Raw genomic sequence first — 19,506 nt, forward strand, 5'->3', positions numbered from 1 at the left:
AGTTTGTCCTCTACCTCATCCAAATTGAATCGTGATCAAGTATCTTTTCCAAGTTTCTTTTTCACTGCTCTGTTTTTCTTGGAGAAAAAGGTTTTGTGTCAGCAGCAGCAGCAACTCTTTCGATGTGTTGGGTACTCGTGCTAATCAGTGATCTGGCATCAGTTTACTGATTCTTTGGTCAGATTATTTATTATTTATGAAGTGTGGTAAGTGCAGATGGCATTTTGCAAAGCATGGAACTCTGAAAACGAAACCCCAGGCTCAAGGCGTTGACTGTCTGATTTAGACATAAACAAAGCACTGAATAAACAGTGAGACATCTAGTTGAGTTGATGTGCTGGAAAGGAGGAAAAAACTGGGAGACCAAGAGAAAGAAGTGAGTTTTATGGAGGGATTTAAAGGAGGAGAAAGGAACATGAAAAATCTGAGCTATTTTAAGAGGCATACAAGAAAGGTTACCAAAACAAGGGGTTAAAAAGGAAACAAAAGAAGCATTGAGGATAAAGTCCCAGGAGAAGAAAGAACTCAGTGAGATTCTCTGCTTGGTCCTTTTGGTTGGAAATGTGAGAGACAGGGATGTCCGAGTGAAGAAAACCTTAATTATCATGGACAAAGGTAACAAGGTCATGATCTGGTGTTTAGTTTCTAGAGAAGAGAAAAAGATGACAGCTGGAAGTGTGAGAAGATTTGGAGAAAGTCTAAAGAAGAGAGGAGAAAAATGTAGAGCCCAGATGATGAAGTTTCAACATGGGCCAGAAGAGCCAGCCACTTCTGTCATCTGGGCCATCTGCACCTGATTTTGACTTATCAGGCTCAGAGATTTCCTCTTATTGATTCATCCAGAGATGACCATACTCTCAGTATCTTACTCAAACTAATTAAGTTCACAAAAAGCTGTTATATAAACTGGAATTTAGATGTATTGGTTCACAGTAAATGATAAAGGTTAAAAGTAACTTGGTAAAAAAGATAAACCATGCAAGCAGTAAGCATAAGAGAGGCAGACTAGCTATATTGATATCAGATAAAATACACTTGAGACAGGCTATATTAATATCAGATAAAATGCACTTCAAGACAAAGAGTATTTCCAGAGATAAAGTGGGACATTTCATAATAATAAAAGAGTCAACTTATCATAATCAAGATATAAATAATAAGTGAGTATGCATCTAAGAACAGAGTTTCAAAGCGCACAAAGCAAAAATGGAAAGAATTAAAGGGAGAGATACGTAAGTCCATGATCACAGTTGGAGATTTTAACACTCTTTTCTCAGCATTTGATAGAACTAGACAAAAAAACTAGTAAAAGATATAGATGATTTTAACAGCACTATTAACCATCTTGGCCTAATTAATATATCAGAACATTTCACCTAATATCTACAGAATACACATTCTTTTCTTAAAATGGGTGATACTTCTGGTTTCAAAACATGTACAGGTTACCTGAATAATTTATGCCCACATAGTAGCAGAGCATTTCAATGTCACCCAAATCTCAGGTCCCTGCATCAAAATTACATTACAGTTTACCTTATATTTACTGCAGTATTTCTGAATTTTGAGTAGCGATTCTAGATTTCTTAGCAAGGCTTGAGAAATATTCTACTCTGTCAAACCAACAAATTTTCTTCGAGGCTGATTATTTTCAGAGACTATATTGCCAATATTAACTTCAACGGTATAAACAGAGAAAATTCATTCTCTAGCCACTCTCTCCAGCACTAACACAACACATTCTGTACTGAAGGCCTAGAAGACATGGGTCTCCCTTCCCCAACCCCATGTAACCTCTTTAAGCCTGACTTGGTTTTCTTGTGTTTACTTCTTAGGTCTGTAGTGAAGCTCAACTGAAAGGCTACATGAACCCTTTTTATAAACTATCAAGTGCCATACAAATACCATGGAGCTATATATACACATACACACACACACACACACACATATATATATATATAAATTTTTTTTTTTTTTTTTTTTTTTTTGCTAATACCAGTTGGGTTACCTGTAATCCTAAGAAAGGGAAATTAGGGCAGGAATCTTGCTTCCACCCTTGAATATAAGTGAGTCAAGCTTAGTGTGAATAGAAATTGTATGATGGAAGAAGGAAGTAAAGGTTGGAGGGCTTATTCCAAAGTAAAACCTGTGGTAATCTTAGATTTCATATTGTAGGACAAATTGTAAAAGGTATAACGTATACTTTTTTAAGTTTGCACAAGAAGGAGACAAGGGCAAAGGTTGGGCATAAGGGTGAAAACAAGTTATTAGAAATTTTTTGAAGGACATGTTGGATAACATTGATCTTACAGAAAGATTGGTGGATTTCAGCCTACGAATGATGGATTCTATCATGCTGAGTAACCTTGCAGATTTAATTTCTCTAAACCTGTTTTTCCATCTGAAAGATGACGGTAATAATAAATGCCACCTACCACCCTCCTGAAGCTTAATTAATGTTTATATATGCTTTGAGCAATTTGGAAGGACAAGGTTTTTATGAATACAACATATTATTTAGGAAAGTAAAAGAACATGATCAGAGAAGACTTGGATCATCTCCCTCTACATAGCCTTTTAATGAGATTCCTCTTTTTGTCTTATAAGGGAAGAAAACCAAGTGAGGAGATGACTAATCCCACAAACTAATCTCTTCCCTTAATGTTCTCGGTACACACGCTTGTCTCCTAAAGGAGAATGTTGGAATTTTATCTTTCAGATTTTCTCATCAGTATAAATACATTCTTTCCTAGAAATATAATAGTGAAAGATGAAGGTTGTGGTTTCTCTAGGGGCTGGCTCTGGGCCCAGCAGGCAGATGTTCTTGATCCCTTGCTCTACCTTGGACCTCGTGCAAATCACAGTGCTGTCCAACTTCCTTTCCTCATCTGTACAATTGGGATAAAAATGTCACTCTCTGGGAGGTCAAGTAAAAATTAATTAGCCGTGTTTTCTTTAAGTTCATCTCCATTGATATTTCAACACTCTGAGTCATTAGTTGGAACAACACTTCTAGACGTTGCTTCTATCCCATGACCACAATATTCTTAATGGGAATGAATACGAAAGGAGCTGAGAAATTTACTAATCATTAAAGATTGGGGTTTCTGTTGACATTTCCTAAGCTTTGTATTTTAAAAAAGGCACAAGAGGCCTTTGCCAAATCTATTGACTTCTTTCAATTATGTGTTTCATTAAAAACACCAAAAACTAAGGTTGGGTTTTTGTTTTTTTGTGTTTTTGTTTTTCTTTTCTCTCTTTGTTGCTATTTCTCTCTGAGTCTCTCTGGGTTTCACTCCTTCTCACTCTCCCCCTTCCTCATTTTCCTAAGATTTAGCGAACATTTGAAAATGAAGTTTAGCCAAGACGTAATAAGAAAGCCTCCTTGCATCCTCATTGGGAAATAAAATTCTCTTAAACACAACTGTCATCAAACTCATTAGCACCCTCCTCCCCTCGCCGCCTTCCCATTGGGTCACAAACAAGTTACAATGTTGTTCTCTTTTCTCTCTGGTCCCCCTTGTTCGGGGTTTTGTTCTCTTCTTCCTCTCGTTTCTGCGCTGCCCGCTCCGTCTGGGACGCAGGAGCCGCCGTTGCTGCCACCACGGTCATCGCCCCCCAGCAGACAGAAAGGCTAAAACGTCAAAAGATGCGTTGGTTGCCTCTGACAAAAGTGCAGATCGGCTCTGAAAGGGGCTAAATATGATAGGGGCACAGAAATAACAGCGCGCGCTTGTTAACTACGCGGATCCCGGTGGCGGGCGGGGCGGGGTGCGGGGAGCAGCCCCGGGGTAGGGGGTAGCGGGGCGTCCTCCGCAGTCACCATCAATTATACGGGCCGGTTTGGTTTTGTTTTGTGAGGTCTGAACTGAGGCTCAGCTGATGGGGAAGGGGGTGGGTAGGCGGTGAATAAGGGATTTTAGCCAAACCAGTGACTCTGAATGGAGGTCTCGGGCTCGGTTGAGGGGGCCTCGGTAGCGAGAGCTTGAATAGGGGGTCTTTGGGTTATGCGAGGGAAAGGGGAGGGGGGAGGGGGCTGGGGGACATTTTGAGGTGGGAGGGGTAGGGGCAAGGAGGAGAATAGCAGGATAATGGGAAAGCCGAGGCCAGCTCCTGCGCTCTCATTGCTCACAATGAGTCCCATGTGGTTCTCTTTATCTCAGCCTTTCAGCAGTCAATAGAGGGAGCTTTTTTATTTTCAACTCTAAGTATACAACCATCCCACCCCTGACACACACACACACACACACACACACACACACACACATGCACACAACCCCCTACAAGTGTGGGACAGTGAGCCGCACATACGAAACGCCTGAGACGTTACTTCCTCGGTGCGGAGTTGCTGGACTTCCCACCCGCCTGCCAGACCCGTACTCATGGGACAGTCGCCCCCGCCACCACTCACTGCCTCTCTCCGTCCGCACACGCAGCCCCTCATCCCTTCTCCGTTGTGCACCCTCCTCCCTCCTTCGAGGATGCCTCAGAAGCTCAAGGGAGGTAGAAGGGGGCGGAGATTCTTGACTCTTTTTAGAAAGACATGAGTCATATGATGACAGGTAAAGCGGAGACCCATGATGGAGTGATGGCGATTTGCACCGCCCCCTCCCCCCGCCCCGCAAAAAGCAAAAATAAAAGATTAGAATAAGCCTGAGTTTGAACTTTAGACTGTTTTAGTGTATAAAAAAGTACAAACAAAAAATTTTTTTGGTGATGGACTTCTCTGAAATGGTAAGTCCACAATTGGACAAATCCTTTTCAATTTGTTCCTAAGTCTGTGATTGAAGCAGCCACAGCCTCTGAACTTACTCAGCTTGACAGAAAATAATTAGCCTATTTTTCAAACAATATTGTTATGCATTCTCATAGGGTGCCTGAAGTTTGAATAGGTGCAGCATTCTGAACCAGGGTTGGAAGCTTTTAAAAACAGATTCCAGGCTCGCCACCCCAAGATTCTGATTCAGTAGCTGTGAAAGGGGCTCAGAGTGTATGTGTGTATGAGTGTGTGTGTGTGTGTGTGTGTGATAGAGAGGGAGAAAGAGAGAGAGAGAGAGATTGGTCTTGATGTACACCTCCATTTGAAAGTCTCAAGACTAAGTAAGGTGTTTTCCTTCAGTTGGATCAGAGAGGAATTAATCAAATAACAGTCACTGGTCCTGTGTTGGGCAAATGGTTGATTACTTGAGCCAAATCAATCTCTGCTACCAAACATTGTGGCTGGATGAAAAAAAAGAGAAGGAAGAAATAATGATTTCCATTACCAAGAAGTAAAGGTAAGGGGAAGGTAAGAGTAACTGAAAATGACAATAACACCAAGCAGTGGCTTAGTAGTGCCAGGCACTTTTCCTGCAAGGATTATTACTCCACTGGGGGGGGGCGGGGAATGAGACAGACTCAGTTGCCTCAAGCAACTTGCTCAAGGTCACACACCTGGTATGTGGCAGAGCCAGAATTCCTCCCCAGGCTTGAATGATCTGAACAGCATATGCTGACCTGGGGGAGACCCCAGGAATGGGGTTAGGAGTGAGGGAGCAATCCAGAAGCAGACTGCCCCATGCCATAGGAAGGCTCCCAAGGGTTACTTATGTACCCAGTATCAACAAGCTATGGGGTGGCTCGTGGCCGTTGCCTCCTCATCAAGGACTCCAAACTTCTTTTCACCTCTCACAAATCTTGTCTCTTTCTCCTCATGCAGTTTGCTCTGCTGAGCGAAGCACCCCACACCAGGCATAGAAGGAAGATGAGTATTGCTTTCATATTTTTCTGAGCAGGGAGATGGGTGTAGATTTCAGGTCTCCTTCGCAGTTACTCTTTCCTTGGCTCTATTTCCAATCTCTTGAAGGTGTAGCTGAGTGGTTTGGCAGTGAGGATTGGGGAGGATATAAAGAAGGCAGGACAGGGGACAACTCCTGTTCTGCTACCCTGGCTGCTCTTAACTGGCTTTGCTCCAACCAGCTCTTGACAGTGTTAAAGTCGTATTTCTAACGCATGAAGTGGTTGCTCTCACAGGGTTCAGATGGGCTTATCTCCCCTCCTTGACTACACTAACGCTCCTCAGAGGGCAGGAACCCTGTCTTGTACTTCTTTATCGCGACATGCTCACGCCCAGTGCTGACAGGGTGCTCTGTAAGTTATTGTCCTTTGGTTGATTGGCAGTAAGTGCCTTTTAAGTTGGAATGCTCAGGGTGGAAATAGTTTCTCAGCTGTTCTTGGTCACCATCCTTAATCATCCTCTGTTTGTTAGTGTCTGGATTCTCCCAGTTGACATGTGTTAACCTCATGTGGACTCACTGGACAGCCACTTCGGTGCTGCCTTCATCAATACGCCCACTTTGTTTTCCCCATTCTGTTGTGTTGGGTCCACACCCCTGAGTCATGCCCACTGTCTGCTGTCTGTAGGTCCGTGTTTGTGCTGACTTGACAAATTCTTACTCATCTCAACTGCTGTTTAGCAATACCTTTTATTCACCTTTTGCCAATTTTCTAATGCTATAGTTGGTCTGAACATTCTCCACGCTTCTGCTTTACCTCCAGTTTCCATACGATTTTATCTTTTTCCTAAAGAGAAATCCATAGGTTCTAACTTTGTTATGACTTGCTTGCTCCTTAAACTCTTGTCATCTGGTTTCCACCCTCCATTTTGTATTGTTCGCACTGGAAAAGGCTTCCATATCCTTCAAGAGGCAGTGGTTTCTCTGCAGCCTTTGATGCTGTGGGCCACTCCCTGGTCCTGACACTCCCTCTTGCTTTTGCTTCTTTAATATTCTGTGTGCCTCTGTTTCTTCTGGTACTACTATTTCTCCATCAGACTTCCCAGGATTCAGTCTCTGCATGTATGTCCTTAGAGACACCTTTCACTCCCATAGCTTCAGGTATGACCACCTGTAAGCTGGGTCATGCTTCCAGTTGTCTATTGGAGTTTTCCACTTGTCTGCCCTACTATTGTTTAAAACTTAAGATATCTCAAATTGAATTTATTTCCTCCCAAAAACTGTTCACTTTTTTCTACTACCTTCAGGGCTCCAAGTCTCTACCCAACCATTAATTAGAACATTCCATTGATCACGAAAATCTGTGATTCCTTTATAGCCACTCTCTATCCCATCTATTTATTTTCCATTGCCACTACCCTAATTCTGGCCTTTATCTACCATACATGGACTATTGAAATTAATAAGTTAAAATACTTTTGTTAGAATGTACTCTTTGACTCAAGACATCCAGTAGTTCCCCATTATTTACAGAATCAAATCTAAACTTCTTAACCTAATATTCAAGACCTTTCTTAATCTAATCCCAGCTTTGTTGTTCCCAGCATTTCTTCCTCTATCATATTTGCCTTTAACAAAAAAATGAATCCAGAGAAACTGTTCTGCTCATAAGTTCCCAAACACTTTATGTTCTCGTCCTTTCACCCTCCTGGTACATTCTTCTCTCATATTCCCTTATCTTTTGGGCTAACCTTCCTTCAAATCCAGTTCAAATGCTACCTTTCGGAAAAACTCCTTCACCATCTCCATCTAAGTTAATCTCATCTTCCCATAAACTCCCTGCAGTTTATGAAATTATGTAAATTACATTTTGCATGTTAAATTATTGCTTAATTTTTCTTCTGTTATCTTTCTAACTAGATCTTTGCTAGACCCCCACTGGCGTCTAGCTCAGACTTAGTAAATGTTATCTCTTCTCTTCTGAGTTTCTGTAAATTTATAAATACAAGTTACCTCTGTAAATTGCTTCCCAAGCCTGTGTGTTTCTGAGAGCAAACACCTTGGGCAGGATTAACTATGTGCAGGTGTAGATATTTTGTTGTTCTTTTTTCCAAACAAAATCTTGTTTATTGGCTACTTATGTGTCTTAGTCCATTTGTGCTGCTATAACAGAATACCACAGACTGGGTAATTTGTAATGAATGTATATTTATTTGGCTCACAGTTCTGCAGGGTGGGAAATCCAGTATCAAGGTGTGGGCATCTTGAGAGGGCCTTCTTGTTGCATCATAACGTGGCAGAAGACATCACATGGTAGAAGGCAAAGAGAGAAGAGGACCAACTGACTGCTTTATAACAGCATTAATCCTACCTGTGAGGGTAGAGCTCTTGTGGCCTAATCACCTCTCAAAGATCCCACCTCTTAATATTGTTACAGTGGCAATTTAATTTTAACATGAGTCTTGGAGAGAATAAACATTCAAACCATAGCACTATAAAACTGTGTGTTCATTACATTTTGCCTTTTCTTTGACAGATCAGAAAAGGAAAAGCAAGGTAGACAACAAGTTGTATTCTCTTTCAAGTAACCTCATCTATCATACAATGGCTAGCTTCTTTCTTCATGCTTAAGTAACTCGAAGAAGAAGGAAGAAGAAGAAGAAGAAGGAGGAAGAAGAAGAAGGAGGAGAAGGAGAGGAGGGAGGGGCAGGGGGAGGAGGAGGAGGAGGAGGAAAAAAAGAAAGAAAAGAGAGAAAGAAAGAAAGAATTAGAAAGAAACTTTGTAATAGGATCTGATTTAAGAAGTATGTGGAATGGGAAAAAATAGAAATTTACACTATACGAACAGCTTTGGTGTATCTAGGTCATGAATTAATTTATATTTCCAAGCACCTCCTACACTCATTTACCAAAAAGGAAACATTCAAGAATCTTAGATATAAATATATCTTTTTTCCTTATATGTGAAACCAAAATATTTATTGATGGAATCTGTGCTTCTTTAATTCAGGTTAGAGTCAATGCATCTTTCCAAAGCTGTCTGCATTTCTGGCCAAGATAGTGAAGTGAAGTCTTGCTATTCTGTGCAAGTAGATCAGCAACAACAGCATCACCTCAGAGCTTGTTAGAAATGCACCATCAGGACCCTCCTCAGAGTCAGCATTTTAACAATTTTGCCAGGTAATTCACATGCACATGAAAGTTTGAAAAGCACTGAAGTAAGGCAGATTTGGTAACAAGGCAGCATTGGAAATTCATCCTAGATGGCATTAATATGAAGCCTGATGATTCTGTAGGAATCTTAAAGCAGTATGTGGCTGCTGATGGATTGACAATATAAAGTAGCTGCAGTTTGCAGGCAGTGTCCTCGCAATAATGCTCCATACTGCAGCAGCCCTGAAATATATGCCTACAGCCTTGCCTTTGTGCTCAGAAAATTCCTCCAAGATTCACATTGCACCCTCTAGCCCTCACTGTTTCCAGCAAATTGCCCTCTTCCTGGGCCTCTCCCTTGCCCACCTACAGATGCCTGGATGAGACAGGTTGGGAGTGTCCCCCTGCTACTGTCCTGGGGTGACTCCTCTCCACACCCTGCACTAGGCCAGGCTCCAGGGAAGGAAGGAACTGGAACTACGTATAACACAGGCATGCATTGCCCTAGATGGTGTTTTCTTTTTTTTTTTTTTCTACTGTGTCATTTTTTATTGTCTTTACTCTGTCATCTTTCTCAAACCCATCTGGAGAAATATAATTACTTTAAGCATTGCATTTTTTATTTTCTATTAGAATCTGTTATTTTCCTATTAGGCTTTTTCTAAGTGTATCTTTTTGGGGGATTGTAAGAAAAGCCTGGCACTCATATAAAAGAGCAAAGACAGCAGAGCAGAAACAGGCAAACCGTTTTGGTGTGATACTAGGTTCCTGATAACCCTGAGAACAACCAATGGCATTGATATTTTGTATTTATTCATTTATTTTCAACAAATACTGTTGAGCTCCTTCTTATGCCAGGTGCTATTCTATGGAGTGTAGGTACTTTGGTGAACAAAACAAAGTCATTTGTCCTCATGAAGACTCATTCTAATAGGAGAAACAGTCAAAAAGCATGTAGACATGGAGATAAATAATTCTATTTCTGATAATGAGTTGGGCTCTGAAGAGAATAAAATAGAGTATCAGGAAAGAACAAATGGGTATGAGTTGTGACCCCTTTCACTTGAGAAGTCAAGGAAGAACTCTTGGTATTGGTGGCCCTTGAGCTCAGATATAAATGATGACACAGAGGCAGCTATTCACATATGTAGGACAGGTTCTCCAGGCAATGCGGACAGCAAGAGCAAAGGTCAAGAGGCAGGTCCTGTTATGATAAATATTTGGGGTGAATCAGGAAGGGGAGAGAGAGAGAAAAAAGATGAATAAAACAAAACCCCTGGCCTCAAGTCTCTGGAGTAAATAGAATGATCTAGGCGTGAATGGGAGGAGGAAGAGAGGGGAAATGTTGGAAAGTAGAGAAGAGAAAGGCAGGAGGCAGAGAAAGATGTCAGAAAGACATGGGAATGGTAGGAGATGGCCAACCACAATTCTCTGCCCAAGGCCCTGGCCAGCGCCAGTGCAGGGAGCTCCCCACCCAGGGTCTGTGATCAAAGAGAGGGTGTTTCTTCTTTGGAGGGAGGAGAGCAGCAGAAGGAAAATATACCAATAAGCCAGAGGCAAGGGAGGCACTTAGTAACCAGAAACCTCCTGAAGAGAGGGAGTTAGGAATCAGATTCTAGCAAAGATAGAGCTGGAATTTTAAAACTCTGTTATGTTCAGAGGTTATAAGGACATTGCAGAGCCCCCTGCTGGGGGAGTTCTCACAGTCCCGTGTGTTACTCACACAAACACGTCAGTGTATGAATATATGAGTGTGTGCGCATATAGTGTGTGCTGGGATCGCGGGGGGCGCCTGGGCAGAGGGAAAGAAAGAAGGGAAGGCCATTAAAAGCCTTGCTGAGAAAGGTATTTCTTGTGGACAAAAAAGAATCAGGCCCCTCGCTCCCTACTGAGCCCATTTCTCCTGCCTTTGCCCGAGCTGTCAGGCATGAATCCCTGTAGCATTCCGTAACTAATTGACAGTAATGGGGGCCATTGGGAGTCTAAGAATACGCGGCACTACCCGGCATGCACCGGGAGGAAGGGGGGCCGCCTAGGGGGCAGCTGTGGAGAAAATAAAGGCAGCCTTTTAAACTTCCTTTTTCTGTAATTGAAGGTAGGAGGTAGAAGTAGGGAGGAGCAGATTTAGGCAAACTTCTACTCTGGCCTAAAAGGAAAGAATTATAAATCTTATATCTTATTCTGAGCTAATATCCCAGGATACTATGCCTGCCACACAGAAGAAACAGATGGAATTTCAATTAACCTCAGGGCCCCCTGTGAAATCTATATTGTACCCTCTGGATTTACAACATATTGTAATATATGACTGCAGGCTCTGGAGATTCCATCGCAAATCAACCCTCTTTATTCCAGGGGTTCAGAAAACTACTACAAAAGCCCCCTTCAGAATCAAAAGTGGCCAACTTCTTACAACTTCATCCTCAGAGTTGAAATCCAATTTTAATGTTATAACGGATTTTATATCTTGAGCAGTCTCATTTTTTTTTATAAAAGGGGACTTTTTTTCCTTCTTTGAATGATATTTACACACTAAAACCGTTTATGTGAAAAAGAAAATTGAGAAAAGATATGCTGTTATCACACCTTGAAGAATGACTCACCACACACTTAGAGTCAATTACCTTCCAAAGAAATTTTATATTTTAAAAATTCATACCTGTAGAGAATGTAGTCTTTAATAGTAAAGATACTCAGAATAAAAATAAAAGAAGTTACCTCTGCTATGATTATCACATGAAGTTGTAAAATTTGCAATAATTTTAAAGAATTCCAAGTTGTTTCTCAAAATCAGACTTGTTTATAAGGTACCTATAAACTTAGGGCCCTGACTTTTATTTCTTTCTTCATTGGCCTTGCCTTTCTACATTTATCCTTCATTTCAAAAATAATATTTGCATAAATATTCAACTTCTCATGCCCACAAAAACTTTCAAAATTAATTTTGGCTTTATGATATTAAGGATAAATTTTCTGCTCATTATACTTACAAGCCTACTTTTCCCTAAAATTGCACTTCAACTCAAATCTTTCATCACCTTTTGCGGAGATGAATTTCTCCCATGCAAGGGTAAGGACTCTTTAGGTCTCTTTGCTCTCCGAGTCGCTGCTGTGTTATCCAGTATTGTTTTATGGAAGATGTGCCCCTGAACCCCTGGGGAATATGTCTAGGAAATCAGATAAACAAACTTCCTGGACTCTGAGGAAAATAATTTTGGAGAACTGAAATGTGTCTTTTTGAAAGAAAAGTGAGGATTGAAATGTGATGTGAAGGCTCCCCTTCGTTCCAAGGTAACCATGAGGAACTGAAGTCCATAGGGCTGTCCTCAGAAGCACAATCTGTTGGACTCGTGGATGTTGAGTGGAAGGAGTGAGAAGAGCCATTATTCAGGCAGCTGAGATACTGTTTGTCTCCACTTTGCAGTTTTATGGAAGCAAATAAGGCAGTTGCTGGGATGTTCCTCTGCAGCCGGCTCTTCTTTTCCTCCACGAATGCACAACCTTGGAGGAGCACCAGCAGGGAAGCCTTCTCTCTCCCTGCATCCACCATTGTGTGGCTAGACCGGCAGGGGTCATTCCATGGCAAGGGCATCCCTCCCAAATCAAGCAGGAAGCCTTGGTGTGGCACAAAGACTGAGGGCCACATTTCCAGGAAAATTCAAGGGACTGGTCAATTTGTTCTTCAGGCAGGTTTAGAACATTGGCTCAAAGGTTGGAAGAGGGTTCTTCTAGTGGGTCCAGCCCCTCTTATTTCTAATGAGTTCGGTTCATCCCCTTAAGTAATCCTTAAATCAGAAAAAAAAGGTGGTAATTTTGAATAGACTGAACATTTGCCTGTTTTGAATATCAGGCAATCAAAGGTCATTTTGATGCAATTATTAAGGTTTATTTCTTCATCTGAACAAAAACATAGATTTGTTATTAAACCCAGACTAACATTCATTTAACCTGTCTCATTCCCATCCTAGATATCATTTATTTTGGAAAGAGAAAATATGTGGTTACTTAAAAATAATACACCAACCAAATGTTAAGAGTGACTGGGTTTCTGTTTGCTTTCTTAACCTTTTATGTGTGTTTATTATATATGAATCATAAATCTATCTTCATAGTACTTACTATGTGCCAAGACCGTTCTAAATGCTTTGTATATATTAATTATCTAACTATCATAATACTCTTTGAGGTATTACTATCTTCCTTATCCAAAGAGAGACTATTAATGACATAAACAGTGCTCTGAGTACATGTTTGTTTCCTAACCTTTAGAGGTTACAGCCAGCCATCAGGTTTCCTGATGTCTGCTCATTCACAGAATTGAAAGTGACTTGTCTTTCAAAGCATACTCAGCATGGTTTTTCTCCTTCCTTTTCTTCCCCTGAACCTCTCTTTCCAGTCTGTCCTGAACACTATGACTTCTCATTTGAGGCTCGCTTAGTTATGTTTGGCAACTTTACTTTCAGTCTTCCTGTTTTTTATTTTTATTCTGTTAATTTCATGTTCCAACACCACCAGAAGTTAAGGCAAAATAAAAGAAGAAGGAGAGGATAATATAGGAGGTATTCTAAAATCGCCTTGAAAAATTCATGATTGAATAAAATGGGAAAAGTATATTGAATAACTGAATTGAAAAAAAATGGGGTTGGTGAAATTTTTTGCTATCACTATACTTTTTCCTTATGTTGTTGCTTTTTTCCTGGGTTTGTTCCATTATTTTACCACGTTTTGTCACTGAGAGTCAAACAGGAATCTCTTTTCCCCATGAATTTTTCCCCCAAGTCTTCACCATTAGTCTTTCCCACAGGTATCTATTCCTTTCTCACTGCCAAGCCCTTGTTTGTTATCTTAGCTTGGAATTGTTCTCTATTCATTTGCCTTATGCACATCTTACCTTCAGAACCAAGTTCCAAAGAAAAGGGTTATTGTTTTTCTTTGCAGATTCTGCAGTGCCTTACTTATTCTGTAAGTTAGACAAATTTGTTGAGCTGAATTAGGGAGAGCGCTATATATAAATGCCATATTTCCCTGTAGTATGATTGCTAAGTACAAGAGCACTGAATTGATTAGGAAACTGGGCCAAGTAAACAAAATATAATATTACGGCAGGAATAGGAGAAAAGTTGGTCTGGACTTGGCTAGATGCTGGCATATAGAAAGATACTCTTAGGTCAGAAGCCCAGGCAGCAGCAGAGAAGAGGTGGAGTCAGGTTTAGGCCCATCTGTGGCAGTGAGACCATATGAAGAAAAACATCTAGAATTTTGGAAGAGGCTAAGGCTACATCCCAGAAGTAAGACTGAGTTTCCTCTAAACCAAAGAAGAGCCATTCTGTGTCGCATTTGTAGTGAAGAGTCCAGGAGAAACGTCTGCACTAAGAGTGGAAAGCACACCCCTGGGACACCAGAGGTGAAGATGCTCAAAGAAAGGCATCAATAGTGGCTGGGTGACTTCCCAGGAATGCTTGATTGGGCTACTATGAGAAAACTGATTCTAGGTCCTCATTTTTGTGGACGCTACAACTCTTCATCTGTTCTCGGCAGATTGCCCCGCATACCGTAGGTATGAGCTTTGGCCTTTCCTCCTCTTTGTCCCTGAAGGCTCTGAAGGAGTTATTGTTTAAGGAGGATGAATTTCTGCTTGGAGAGTAGTCCATGGGGACCATCCTGAGCTTGGGATGGAGCCCAACAGAGTTACCATTTCACACTATGTCTTTTTCCATATACAGGCATACCTCAGAAATACTGCAGGTCCAGTTCCAGACCACTGCAGTAAAGTGAGTATCACAATAAATCCAGTCACATGAATTTTTTGGTTTCCCAGTGCATATAAAAGTTATGTTTATACTACACTGTAGTCTATTGTGTATAATAGCATTATGTCTAAAAAGACAATGTACATACCTTAATTTAAAAATACTTTATTGCTAAAAAAAAAATGCTAGCGATCATCTGAGCCTTCGGCAAGTCATAATATTTTGCTGGTGGAGGATCTTGACTTGATGCTGACAGCTGCTGACTGATGAGAGCAGTGGTTGCTGATGGTCCAGGTGCCTACGGTGATTTCTTAAAATAACAATGAAGTCTGCCACTGATTGGCTCTTCTTTTCACAAAAGATTTCTCTGTAGCATGAGCAAAAGATTTCAGGCAGCATATAGGTGCTATTGGATGGCATTTTATCCACAGTAGAACTTTCAAAATTGGAGTCAATCCTCTCAAACCCTGCTGCTGCTTTATAACTAAGTTTATGCAATGTTCTAGATCCTTTGCTGTCATTTAACAATGTTTACAGCATCTTCACCAGGAGTAGATTCCTTCTCAAAAAAACACTTTGTTCACCCATAAGAAGCAACTCCTCATTCATTCAAGTTTTATCAAAAGATTGCAGCAGTTCAATCACATCTTCAGGCTCTATTTCTAATTCTACCTCTCTTGCTATTTCCACCTTATCTGAAGTTACTTCCTCTACTGAAGTCTTGAGCCCTTCAAAGTCATTCATGAGAGTTGAGATCAACTTCTTCTAAACTCCTGTTAATGTTGATATTTTGACCTCTTACCATGAATCACAAATGTTCTTAATGGCATATAGAATGGTGAATCCTTTCCAGAAGATTTTAATTTACTTCGCTGAGATCCATTGGAGGAATCACTATCTGTGGCAGCTATAGCTTTATGAATGGTATTTCTTTCTTTCTTTCTTTCTTTCTTTTTTTTTTTTTTTTTTTTTTGACAATGTCTTTCTCTGTTGCCTGGGCTAGAGTGCAATGGCATCATCATAGCTCACTGCAGCCTCAAACTCCTGGGCTCAATCGATCCTTCTGCCTCAGTCTCCCAAGTAGCTGGGAGTATAGGTATGTGCCACCATACCTGCATAATTTTTTTTTCTTTTTAGAGATAGGTCTAGATATATTGCTTAGCCTGTCTCAAACTCCTGGGCTCAAGCAATCCTCCCACCTCGGCCTCCCAAAGTGCTGAGATTGTAGGCATAAGCCACCACCCCCAGCCTGTAGAATGCATTTCTTAAATAATAAGACTTGAAAGTCCAAATGACTCCTTGATCCATAGGCTTCAGAATGGAAGTTGTGTTAGCAGACATGAAAACAACATAATCACCTTGTACATATCCATCAGAGCTCTTGGGTGACCAGGTGAATTGTGAGTGAGTAGCAATATTTTGAAAGAATCTTTTTTTTTCTGAGCAGTAAGTCTTAATAGTGAGCTTCAAATATTCAGTAAACCATGCTGTGAACAGATGTGCTACTGTCCAGGCTTTGTTGTTTCATTAATAGAGCACAGGCAGGGTAGAATTAGCATAATTCTTAAGGGTCCTAGGATTTTCAGAGTAGTAAATGAGCATTGGCTTCCACTTAAAGTCACCAGGTTCTTTAGCCTGTAACAAGAGAGTCAGCTTGTCTTTTGAAGCTTTGAAGCCAGGCATTGACTTCTCCTCTCTAGCTGTGGAAGTCCTAGATGGCACCTTCTTTCAATAGAAGACTGTTTCATATCCACTAAAAATCCATTGTTTAGTGGTATCTTAGCTAGATCTTCTGGGTAACATGCTGCAGCTTCTACATCAGCACTTGATGTTTCGCCTTGCACTTTTATGTTATGGAGACAGCTTCTTCCCTTAAGCCTCATGGGCCAATCTCTGCTAGCTGCCAACTTTCCTCCTGCAGCTTCCTCACCTCTCTTAGCCTTCATATAACTGAAAAGAGTTAGGGCCTAGATTTTGGCTTTAGGGGGTTTTATTGTGGCTGGTTTGATCTTCTATCCAGTCTAAAACTTTCTCCACTTCAGCAATAAAGTTGTTTTGCTTTCTTATCATTTGTGTGCTCACAGGAGTAGCACTTTTAATTTCCTTCCAGAACTTTTCCTTTGCATTTACAACTTGGCAAACTGTTTGACACAAGAAGCCTATCTTTCAGCCTATCTTGGCTTTTGGCATGTGTTCCTCACTAAGCTTAATTATTTCTAGCTTTGGATTTCAAGTGAGAAACATGTGACTCTTCCTCTCACTTGAACACTTAGAGGCCATTGTGGGGTTATTAATTGCTCTAATTTCAATATTGTTGTGTCTCAGGGAAGCCTGAGGAGAGGGAAAGAAATGGGGGATGGCCATCACTAGAGCAGTTAGAACACACATGTATCAATTAAGTTGGCCGTCTTATGTGGGCACAGTTTGTAGCATCTGAAAACAATTACAACAGTAGCATGAAAGATCATTGATCACAGATCACCATAACAGGTATAATGATCATGAAAAAGTTTGAAATTTTGTGAAAATTACCAAAATGTGACACAGAGACACAAAGTGAGCCCGTGATCTTAGAAAAATGACACCAATAGCTTTGCTCAACATGGGGTTGCCACAAACCTTCAATTTGTAAAAAACACAATACCTGTGAAATGCAATAAAGTGAAGCACAATAAAATGAGGTAAACTTGTATTGGCAAGCTGCTTTTGTATCTTCAGAAATCATTTCTATCCTCTCATTAAGAATGATAAAATAAATTGGCACTTATGTAGGATCTTTCCAACAAACAATCAACCATGATGAAAGAAGTCTTTTTTTCTGAGGCTGGGTGTGGTGTCTCACACCTGTAATTCCAGCACTTTGGGAGGCCGAAGTGGGAGGATTGCTTGAGCCCAGGAGTTTGTGACCAGCCTGAGCAACATATCTAGACCTCATCTCTAAAAAGAAAAATTAGCCAAATATGGTAGCACACACCCATAGTCCCAGCTACTCAGGAGGCTGAGGCAGAAGGATCTTTTCCTCTTTTCTTAAATGAATAGACCTTATTTTTAGAGTAGTTTTAAGTTTAAAGAAAAATTGAACAAGAAGTACAGAGTTCTCATATACTCCCTCTTTCTCCCCATTCCCTCACCTCTTTCCCTCCATAGTTTCTCCTGTTATTCATATTAACTTCTTATTTTAGTGTGGTATATTTGTTATAATAGATGAGCCAATATTGATACATTATTATTAACTAAAGTCCATAGTTTGCATTAGGGTTTACTCTTTGTATTATACATTCTGTGAATTTTGACAAATGTATAATAAAATGCACCTACTATTATAGTATTAAATAATAGCTTCACTACTTCAAATATTGCCTGAGATCCACTGATTCATTTCTCCCCTCCCTTGAATCTCTAGCAGTCACTGATCTTTTTACTGTCTTCATAATTTTGCCTTTTCCAGAATGTCATATAGTTGGAATGTCACACAGTTGTATAGTATGTAGCATCTTCAGATTGGCTTTTCTCGCTTAGCAATATGCATTTAAGCTTCCTCCATGTCTTTTCATGGCTTGCTAGCTCATTACCTTTTATCACTATATAATATTCTATTGTATGGATGAACCACAGTTTGCTTATCCATTGACCTATTGAGCGATCTCTTGGTTGCTTCCAAGTTCTGGCACTTGCGCTGCAGAACTTTCTCATTGTGAAGTTAAGCAATAGATATAAACTTCTCAGAATCTATGCCAGCACACTTTCCCTCTGGCTTGTTGACTGGCTTGCTCCTAGGCTCTGGTAACTGTTTCCTTACAACTACTCTTGTTTCTCCTGTAAGCTTAACATGGCAGAAGTTAAGGTCATGGTTATTTCCAAATTGCCTAAAGGCCGATTCCAGACCAGAGCAAGATGAGGAACTCTAGGACAACACCATTGTGGAGAGATAGTCTCAGCTGACCCAGAGGGGCCAGTCCCACTAGGACCTCTGGCCCATGGAACTTGGACTTCTGCCATTTCCAGCCACATGCTATAGACAGCTTTTGTCTTTTGAAGCCAGTTCCCAGTGTCTTAGTCAGTTTGAGCTGCTTTAACAGAACACCATGGACTGGGTGGCTTAAACAACAAATATTTATTTTTCACAGTTCTGGAGTCTGGAAGTCCAAGATCAAGGTGCAAGCAGATTTGGTGTCCGGCGAAGCCTCACTTCCTGGTTTGCAGATGGCCATCTTCTGGTTGTATCCTCACAAAGCCAAGAGAGAGAATTTCTCTCTTGTATTTCTTCTTATAAAGTACTAATCCCATGATGAGGGCTCTACCCTCATGACCTAATCACCTTCCAAAGAACCCACCTCCTAATATCATCACATCAGGAGTTAGGATTTCAACATATGAATTTGGGAGAACACAAACATTCAGTTCGTAACACCCAGCCAGCTAGACACTATACTTAACACCCCACCCTTAATACATTTCCACCTGTGTGTTTTTAAACCCTGCTCAGCCTTAGGGAAATATTCAACAAGTTCTTTGTTCCACTTAAAAAGAGAAGTTGTAAGAACTATTCACTTTAGAATTCTTCTACTGGTTTCTTCTCTGTGTTAATTTGCTGTGCCATTCACTTCTACATACACTTAAAATGTGTTTTTTTTTTCCTTATGAATGTGAGGCCTTCCACTAGCAAAATTATGGAAGTGGTCTGTTTCCTCAGGCTTCACTACTGGGGACTTCCTTCCTACATACTCTATGGTGCTTCTGTACTCAGTACTTCAGTACTCAGTACCCCAGTACTCAGTACCTCAGTGTCTCAGAACCTGGATCCTCTCACAGCCTGCTCTTGGGCTTTCCAGTCACCCCAATGACCCCAAGCAGTAAAGAACTGGAAAAAACTTATGCATTTTTCTCCC

This window comes from Eulemur rufifrons, chromosome 7, assembly GCF_041146395.1.
Source record: "Eulemur rufifrons isolate Redbay chromosome 7, OSU_ERuf_1, whole genome shotgun sequence".
NCBI classification, from domain to species: Eukaryota; Metazoa; Chordata; class Mammalia; order Primates; family Lemuridae; genus Eulemur; species Eulemur rufifrons.